General features: G+C 44.7%; 1 protein-coding gene across 1 annotated transcript in view; it reads left to right on the top strand.

The window, feature by feature from the left end:
• Nucleotides 1-7,881, top strand: part of NFATC2 (nuclear factor of activated T-cells, cytoplasmic, calcineurin-dependent 2) — a 196,975-nt gene that overhangs the window by 11,879 nt on the left and 177,215 nt on the right. The window lies entirely within an intron of this gene.

Raw genomic sequence — 7,881 nt, 5'->3', positions numbered from 1 at the left:
TGTGGTGTGTGTGTGTGGGTGAATTCAATTTGGCTCCACACAATCTAGGTATACCTACTAACTATCATATAGATGTATATTTTATGTATCAATATACTTTCTATATATCTATATATCATCCATATCTCCCTATCTCATCTATCTCTATCATCTATATCTATCTATATCTCAGTAGTAAGTAGATTTTTAACAAATTTTTTTATTTTATTATTTTTGTGTGAGTGTACCATCAAATCAGATCTGACTGGTACAGGAGGAGATTGTCCCTCCTTTCCCAGCAGAGCATCTGGTGGATTCGAACCGTGCGCCTCTGGGATTGTAGTTGCAGCTCCTTTCCACTAGGCCACCAGAGCTCCCCTAGTAAGTAGCTTTTGAGGCTGCTAATACTTAATGAAAGGCCTCCCAGGACTGAGTTCCTTGGCTTGGAGGTGTAGGATCATGGTCTTGGAGGATATCGCAATCAGTTGATATATTAATACTTCTCAGGACTTCAGTTCTCCCTCAAAGCTGGCTTCATTGTTCCTGGCATCCTACAGGCTAACAAGCAGTCATCCAGGATATAATTGGCCTCGACTTACCTGAAGGGACCTAAGAACAAAGAGGAGCAGGTATTGGAGGAGGAAATTCAGTGTATGCTTGATCACTTCCACAAGCTGCCGCTTGGCCCTAAGACCTGGGTGGTGTCGGCTACCATTCCTGAAAGTTTAGATCAAAGATTCTCTACAGGGGTCCTTAACAAAATAGGGGAAATATTTTTGTAATAGTTTTAAAAAAATATATTAACTTAAAAAAAGAACCCAAAATGTAAATAAGAAAAATTTAAAATGAAGACAGAAGAATATTGTTCATCGTCTCTTTAGTCTCAGGATTAGCATGGCAGTGTGTGTATGTCTATAAATATGTATTTCATTTGGAAACTAAAAAATATAGTGCTGCATTTTCATGTCAAGCCAAGTGAAGTCTGAACCAGTTTTCGGGTATATAGCTGTGGACTGTGAACGTGATCCTGTCTTCTGGGCCTAGTTTAAACCCTGCAGGAGTCAAATGATTTGCTCTATCAGTAGGGGTCAGTCCCTGAAGAAGGACATCATGCTTGGAAAAGCCAAGGGTCATTGAAAAAGAGAGAGACTCTCAATGAGCCGGACTGACCCAGTGATTACAGCCGTGGGCTTACGTGCAGTGGAGATTGTGAGGACGGTGCAGGCCTGGGCCGAGTTGATCCTGGTATATGTAAGGACCCCAGGAGTTGGCGCTAACTTGATAACACCTAACATCAACTATAACACCCACCCCGGTGGTCTCCAGAGGGAGAAGGGACCCCTTAGATGACTGATGTGATGTGCTTCGACGTGGGCAGATGGCTTCTGAATCTGGTAAACAATGATCATCCTTTTGGGTTAATGAGTCTGTGCCTGCTTTGGACAACGGTTTCTTCTCCCTCCTCAGATGTACATTTGTGTGTTTTTTTTCCCCTGTGGTTTTTATTATCTTTTAAAAATTGTAGTAAAAATTTGCACACCAAAGCACATATCAAGTAAAGAGTTCAACATAAACAGTTCGGTGACATTGATTACATTCTTGACGTGATGGGTTCCTTCTCCCTGTCCTCTTCCAAACCACTCCATCATGCTGGACAGAGCTCAGTGCCCACCCCCCACCCTGCTATAAGCTCACCCTTTATTCCTCCCTCCCATCCCTGGTAACCTGATAATCTTTTATTTCTACGTGTTTGCTGAATTCATGTAAGTGAGATCATACTGTGGCCAAGTTTTAAAGCATGTGTGTGTGTGTGTGTGTGTGTGTGTGTGCATGTATGATTAGATTGGGGAGAGATGAAATAAGCAACATGCAGGAGTAGCATCCACTTCCTAAACAACATGCCTCCAGAAACTCTATGGATTTGATAAAAGTCAATCGTTGCAAAGTGGCTTTAGGCCTTTTGTTCATAGGGTCACTATGAATCCTGCTGGACTAGAAGGCAATCAGCAACAACAACAACAGCATTGATATATAAAGCACATACCCATTCAGGAAGCTCTGGTGGCCTGAAAAAGCCATGCTGCAATCCCAAAGGCAAGCGATTCAAATCCACCATCTGCTCCGTAAGGGAAGGACGGGAAGTCTCCTCCTGTGAGATTAACGGCCTCTGAAAATCCACTGGAGGGTCAGCTGTGGGTCAGTTCTGACTCGACTGTACCCAACAACAACAACAACAACTTACCAGTTAGTACTTTTTAAAAGTACACTTCGTACATCAGCAGTGTCTCCTTATCTCAGGGATGGGCAGGCCAGGGGGTCCACGGAGAGGCTTATTTTCATGTGTTGTCAAGACAGGAGCCCTCGTGGGGCAGTGGGTTAAGTGTTGGGCTGATAACTGAAAGTTGAGTGGTTCAGGCAGCCTCAGTAACCCCATGGGGAGTTCCAGCCTGTCCTCTAGAGCTGTTGTCGTTGGGATCCATCCGACGGTAGTGCATGGCTGCAGAACTGGCTGCAGAATTTACAGAGCTCAGTGCAAAAGGAAAATGGGAGAAAATGTTAAAAAATTATTAATTTCCATACAGTGACAGCCAAGCAGGAAGTCATATGGCGGGTCCTGTGTCACCAGGGCTCCTCTGTGCAGTGTCGGTCTATTCAAACATGGCATCCAGTAGCTGGTGCCAGCTTTGAAAAAGTATTGTTGTTTGTGTAAAATTCGAATTCATTAACATGCTTGATATCTTTGTTTGCTAAATCCTAGGCACATGGGTGAGCCCAGGAGCCAGATATTGTTTAAAAACAAACTGAAATACAGCTGTGCCATGCACTGCTTGTTACTCTTCAAAGATTCACCATTGCAGTTAAGAGAAACTCTCTCAACCTGCCCCCACCGCCTGCCTCCCAGCTGCACCTTGTACATCATCTCCCCACCCACGCCCTGAGCACAGAACACGCCAATGTTTTGGGGTTGTTTTTACATTTTTTTTATTAATTATAATGAAAGTTTACAGAGACTTTGGATTTCCATTCATTCATTGTTGCACTTTTCTCCCTGCCCACCCCTCCCCCCAATTCACTCTTCTCTTTGAAAAGTAAAAGAAAAATACTTTCATTGTTATACAACCCCTCCCTCCAAGTCCACTCCACTGTGCAGCCTTCATTCTGGACTCCTGTCATGACAATAATACCTAATCATATATCTGTTTTAAACAGTTCTCTCCCTCCTCTGTTTCAATGCAGTATATATTATTTATCCCCTCTTTCTCAATCTCCCCTCAGCCCTGATGTCAGTCTCACTTTACAACAGTGGCACTATGCAGTATTTGTCCTTTTGTAACTGAGATATTCCACTCAGCATAATGTCCTCCAGGGTTACCCATTTTGTATAATATTTCATGAGTTCCTTCTTTTTTCAATGCAACATAATGTTCCATTGTGTGAATATACCGCAGCTTCTCTGTCCATTGGTTTGTTGATGGGTGACACTCCAATGTTTTACTCTTCCTTTTGCCACAAGGCCTTTGCACGTAACTTCTCATCTGGCTATTCTTTGTGTCACTGCTGCCTAGCTGATTTCTACTCATCCTTCCTGTCCCAGCTTCAACGTCACCTTCCCAGGGAAACCTTCCCCTGAAGGGTCTCCAGCAGGACTTCTTAACTGAAGTTCTGAGCATTTCTTTCCATTCATGGCACTTGTGTCAGTTTGTAATCACACATTGGGGGAAATGCTGTGCAATTTGGGCCGGGCTCAGACTGTACAAATGTATGCTATGTGTTTCCAACTCTGTGGCTTCCCTTGTTTGCAAAATAAAAGGTCAGACCTCTGCAAGGAGATCAGCCACAGGGCAGGTACACAGGTGACAGAGGCCCCCTGTCAAGGCCTCCAGCCACCCACCACCCCTAAGGCTGGCCTCTCAACTGAGTAAAGGTCACACCTCTTTCTCTAGGCCCTTGCACCTGAGAACACAAATGACTTACTTTGGAATTACAAACACGCCTTTCCCCAACCAAACTCCATATTCTTCAAGGTGGCCTTGAAGAAAACTTTTTACTCCCCACTGCTCTTCCAGGAACTCTGAACCTCAGCTCTTTAAAGATCTCTGATCGGAGGAGTTTATAAGTGTCCGTGGTTCAGAAGAACAACTAAGAGTCACTTTTAGAACGTTTAGAACCATCTTCCCTAAGTCTGTAGTTTTTATAGTGTATTATCAACTGTAAAGTTTCTCTTTTTAAAGAAATGCAACACACACACACACACACACCATATATATATATATGTTTTTACAGCATATTCTTCCCATTTAATTTCCCCCATTCATTCATTGTTGCACATTTTCCTTTCTGCTCACACCTCCCCACAGTTAGCTTTTCTCTTTGAAAAGAAAAAAAAATCATTTCATTGTTATACAATCTACTCCCCGCCTCCCCCCGCCCCAAGTCCACAGTTCATTTTACTATGCATTTCTTTTTCTGGAATCTTGTCGTGAAAATAATACCTAAATATATATTCCTTTTAAATAGTTCTCTCCTTGATCTGTTTCAATGCAGTATACATTATTTATCCCCTCTTCTCTTAGTTTCCCTCCCAACCGTGATGTCAGTCCCGTTTTACAACAATGGCACTATGCAATATTTGTCCTTTTGTGACTGAGACATTTCACTCAACATAATGCCCTCCAGGGTCACCCATTTTGTATACTATTTCATGAGTTCCTTGTTTTTCAATGAAGCAGAGTATTCTAATGTGTGAATATACCAGAGCTGCTCTATCCATTTGTTAGTTGATGGGAAAGTTTCTTAATATTGAATATTTCAAGAGGATGTAAAGTTGAGAAAGAATTTAGGATTCTTTCCTTATCAATTAGGGTGCCCAGTTTTTCTCAGGCAGGAGGATCCTTAAAGAGATACCTTTTTCAATCTATCATTTGCCTCTCTTTATCCATCAGTTATCATCCATCCATCTACCTACATGTTCATCCACCTATCATTCATCCACCCAAGCCTCCCCCATTCATCTATTCACCTATCCATCCATCCATCCATCCATCCATCCATCCATCCATCCATCCAATCATCCATCCATCCATCCATCCAATCATCCATCCATCCATCCATCCATCCATCCATCCATCCATCCATCCACCCACTCTTCTTGTTAATTGACACCTAAGTTGGTTCTGGGTCATGAGTTATGAATAAGAAAACAAACTTTTGCTTGGTCCTATGCTACCATCATGATTTAAGTATATTCACGCCCATCTCTGTATCTGCCTCATTGCAAGTTCCCGTCGTGATCATTGATCCTCATCCAACCAGGAAATTAACTGTCCAGCAGTTGGCCTTTTCTGATGACTTGTCCAGAGTGAGTGAGCCCAACTCTCACCATCTTTGCTTTGCTTCTAAAGAACATTGTGATTGAATTTCTTCCAGGACTGTTCATTCTTCGACCATCCATGGTATCTTCAGTGATCTTTGCCAGCGTCACAACTTGAATTCGATTCTTTTTCTGTCTGTCTTCCATTGTCTATCTTCCACATGTGTATGAGGTGATTGAAAAGGTGATTGGGCCAGGTACACTTTCATTGTCAAGCTGATATCTTTGCTCTTTTAACACTTTAAAGAGGTATTTTACAACAGATTGTCACAGTGCAATACTTTCTGGGGCTCCCGTGGACAATGATTGTTGATTTCTTCTGCCCATCCAATAATACACAAGGTTGATGTTCACAGCAAATGATGAGTTCTACCATGATTCACTCTGATGAATCCAGGCAGCTATGGGAGGCAGGTAGAACTCTCAGACTGGTCAAGCCTGGGCCATTGGCTACTTTTTCATAAGGGCTGGTGAGACAGCTGAGTAATTTATTCTACCAAGATTTGCCTAGTGTAGTTTCCTGAAGTAACACACTGGGGTGCTGTTATCAGAAAGAGGAAATGATTCTGGGTCCACATAATGAAGAGATATCTACTGGATTAGAGGTATTTAATCATTAGGGGATAGAGACAAGGAGAGAGATGTCTGAGGATGGCATTAACCCTTTTCCTGGCTTACAGTAAAATGAAAGAATGCTTTCCTTGTTTTTCATGACTGATTTCAAAGCCCTTCTGCCTGTTACAGGGGCCAAGGACTCTGTCTCTCTGGGTACTCAGCTGTAAGTGTCTCACCCTGGACCATTACTCTCCCTTTATCCACCCACCTTTACCAACTGTGCCCCAAAATGGTGAATGGATAAACTGTATGGTAGCACTTGTGGTTAGGAGAGAAAAGAGGGGGATCACTCTTTGTTTTGACAACAGAAGTTGCCTCCAAAGACACTGAAAGTTGGCAAGACGCGAGGCAAGCCCTCGGTCTCTGCCGTGGAGTTGGAATCCAAGTCAGTGGCTCTCATCTTGGCCACACATTGGAAGCACCTGGGGAACTTTTACTGCACGCTGAAGCACGGGCCCGGCTCTGTTGCTCAATTGGTCTCTGCTGGGGTCCAAGCAATTGAAGGTTTCAGCAGCTCTCCAGGTGAATCTATTGTGGAGCCCAAATTAAGAACCACTCTTCCACATGCAGTTTGGAAAAATGCAGGTGTGCGTCATGGCTTCCAGGACGTAAACATGATGAGGGCAGAGAGGGTGTCTCCTGTTCATCAGTGGATCTCCAACAGCTGCAGCCATTGCAGACACCTGGATGGTGCTCCGTGAATATTTATAAGGAGAAATGATGAGTGACAGCTTTGCTTAAGTCTCCTTAGTGCAGGGAGACGGCATCCCCCAGAGAATGACATTTCCCTCCCCTCTCTCTGGCATGGGACGAAAGGAAGCCACTTGGAGCAAATTCATGGGGACCCAGGAACCCGTCCCTTCTCATCTTCTGAGACAGTGGCTCTGACAATGGTAAGTTGACATGATCTCAGACTGTTTAGATTCCTCGGCTGACTGAGTTTGGATGGAGGCCCAGTACAGATATTTTTAAAAGTATCCAGGTAATTCTAATAGGCTCCAGAGGTTGAAGCCGAAGGTTGTAACCTCCTTTTCTGCCTCTGTGACTGTCCGGCCCCGGGACCTTTTGGAGTGTTTGTTGAGGTGTCTTGCGTACTTTGTGGCTGTTATGCGTGGTCAAGTTGGAACTGATTCATATGTGACTTCCAGCAGGTTTTCTGGGGGAATAAATTACACAAGAAGAAACCTCCAATCTTTCTCTCCTGGAGAAAATGGAGGGTCCAGGAAAGCGAGGGAGACCCTCACCAAGAGGGATTGACATTGTGACTTAATCAACGGGGCTCAAGAATATCAGAGCTGGTGAGAACGGCACGACAGGGTTCGGATCTGTTGTTCATTGGCTCGCTGTGAGTTATAGTTGATTGGATGACACCTCAAAGCAATGACATTGCAGATGGTGCCTCCAGGAGCAGCCTTCACCCACAGCTGATACCCTCGGCCTTCCTTCCCCCAGCTTGATGCCCTTCTCCAAGGACTGGTCTAACAACATGCCCAAAGTATGTGAGACAGTTTCACTATCCTTGCTGAGGAACAGCCTGGTTGCACTTTGTTCTTTTAGACGGTGTGTCCTTCCACAATGAGACACCTGAGAGAAGCCCTGGGGATACAGTGATGATGCCGTGGTTAAAGTGCCGGCGCTAACTAGTGGCTGGTTGGAACCAGCGGCTCAGCAGGAGACAGATGGGACAGCGTTGAGAAAACGTCCAGCCTTGGAAACATTGTTGGACAGTTGTACTCTGCCCGTTAGTGTCGCTATGAGTCCGCAGTGGGTTCAGCTATGCGGCTCGGTGGGCTCCAGTCCTGCCATCAGGTCACTTAGGGCAAATCGGCTGTGGCCAGCGGCTGCGTTGTCGGGGCGCGCACCCGGAGGCTGGGAAGCGCGCACGCCCGGCGGGGGCCGCGGCCGGTGGCTCCGTG

This window comes from Elephantulus edwardii, unplaced genomic scaffold (assembly GCF_000299155.1).
Source record: "Elephantulus edwardii isolate Elephantulus edwardi_28Jun2011 unplaced genomic scaffold, EleEdw1.0 scaffold00015, whole genome shotgun sequence".
Lineage (NCBI taxonomy): Eukaryota > Metazoa > Chordata > Mammalia > Macroscelidea > Macroscelididae > Elephantulus > Elephantulus edwardii.
The sequence above is the reverse complement of the archived record's forward strand: the minus strand, read 5'-3'. Positions and strand labels throughout refer to the sequence as shown.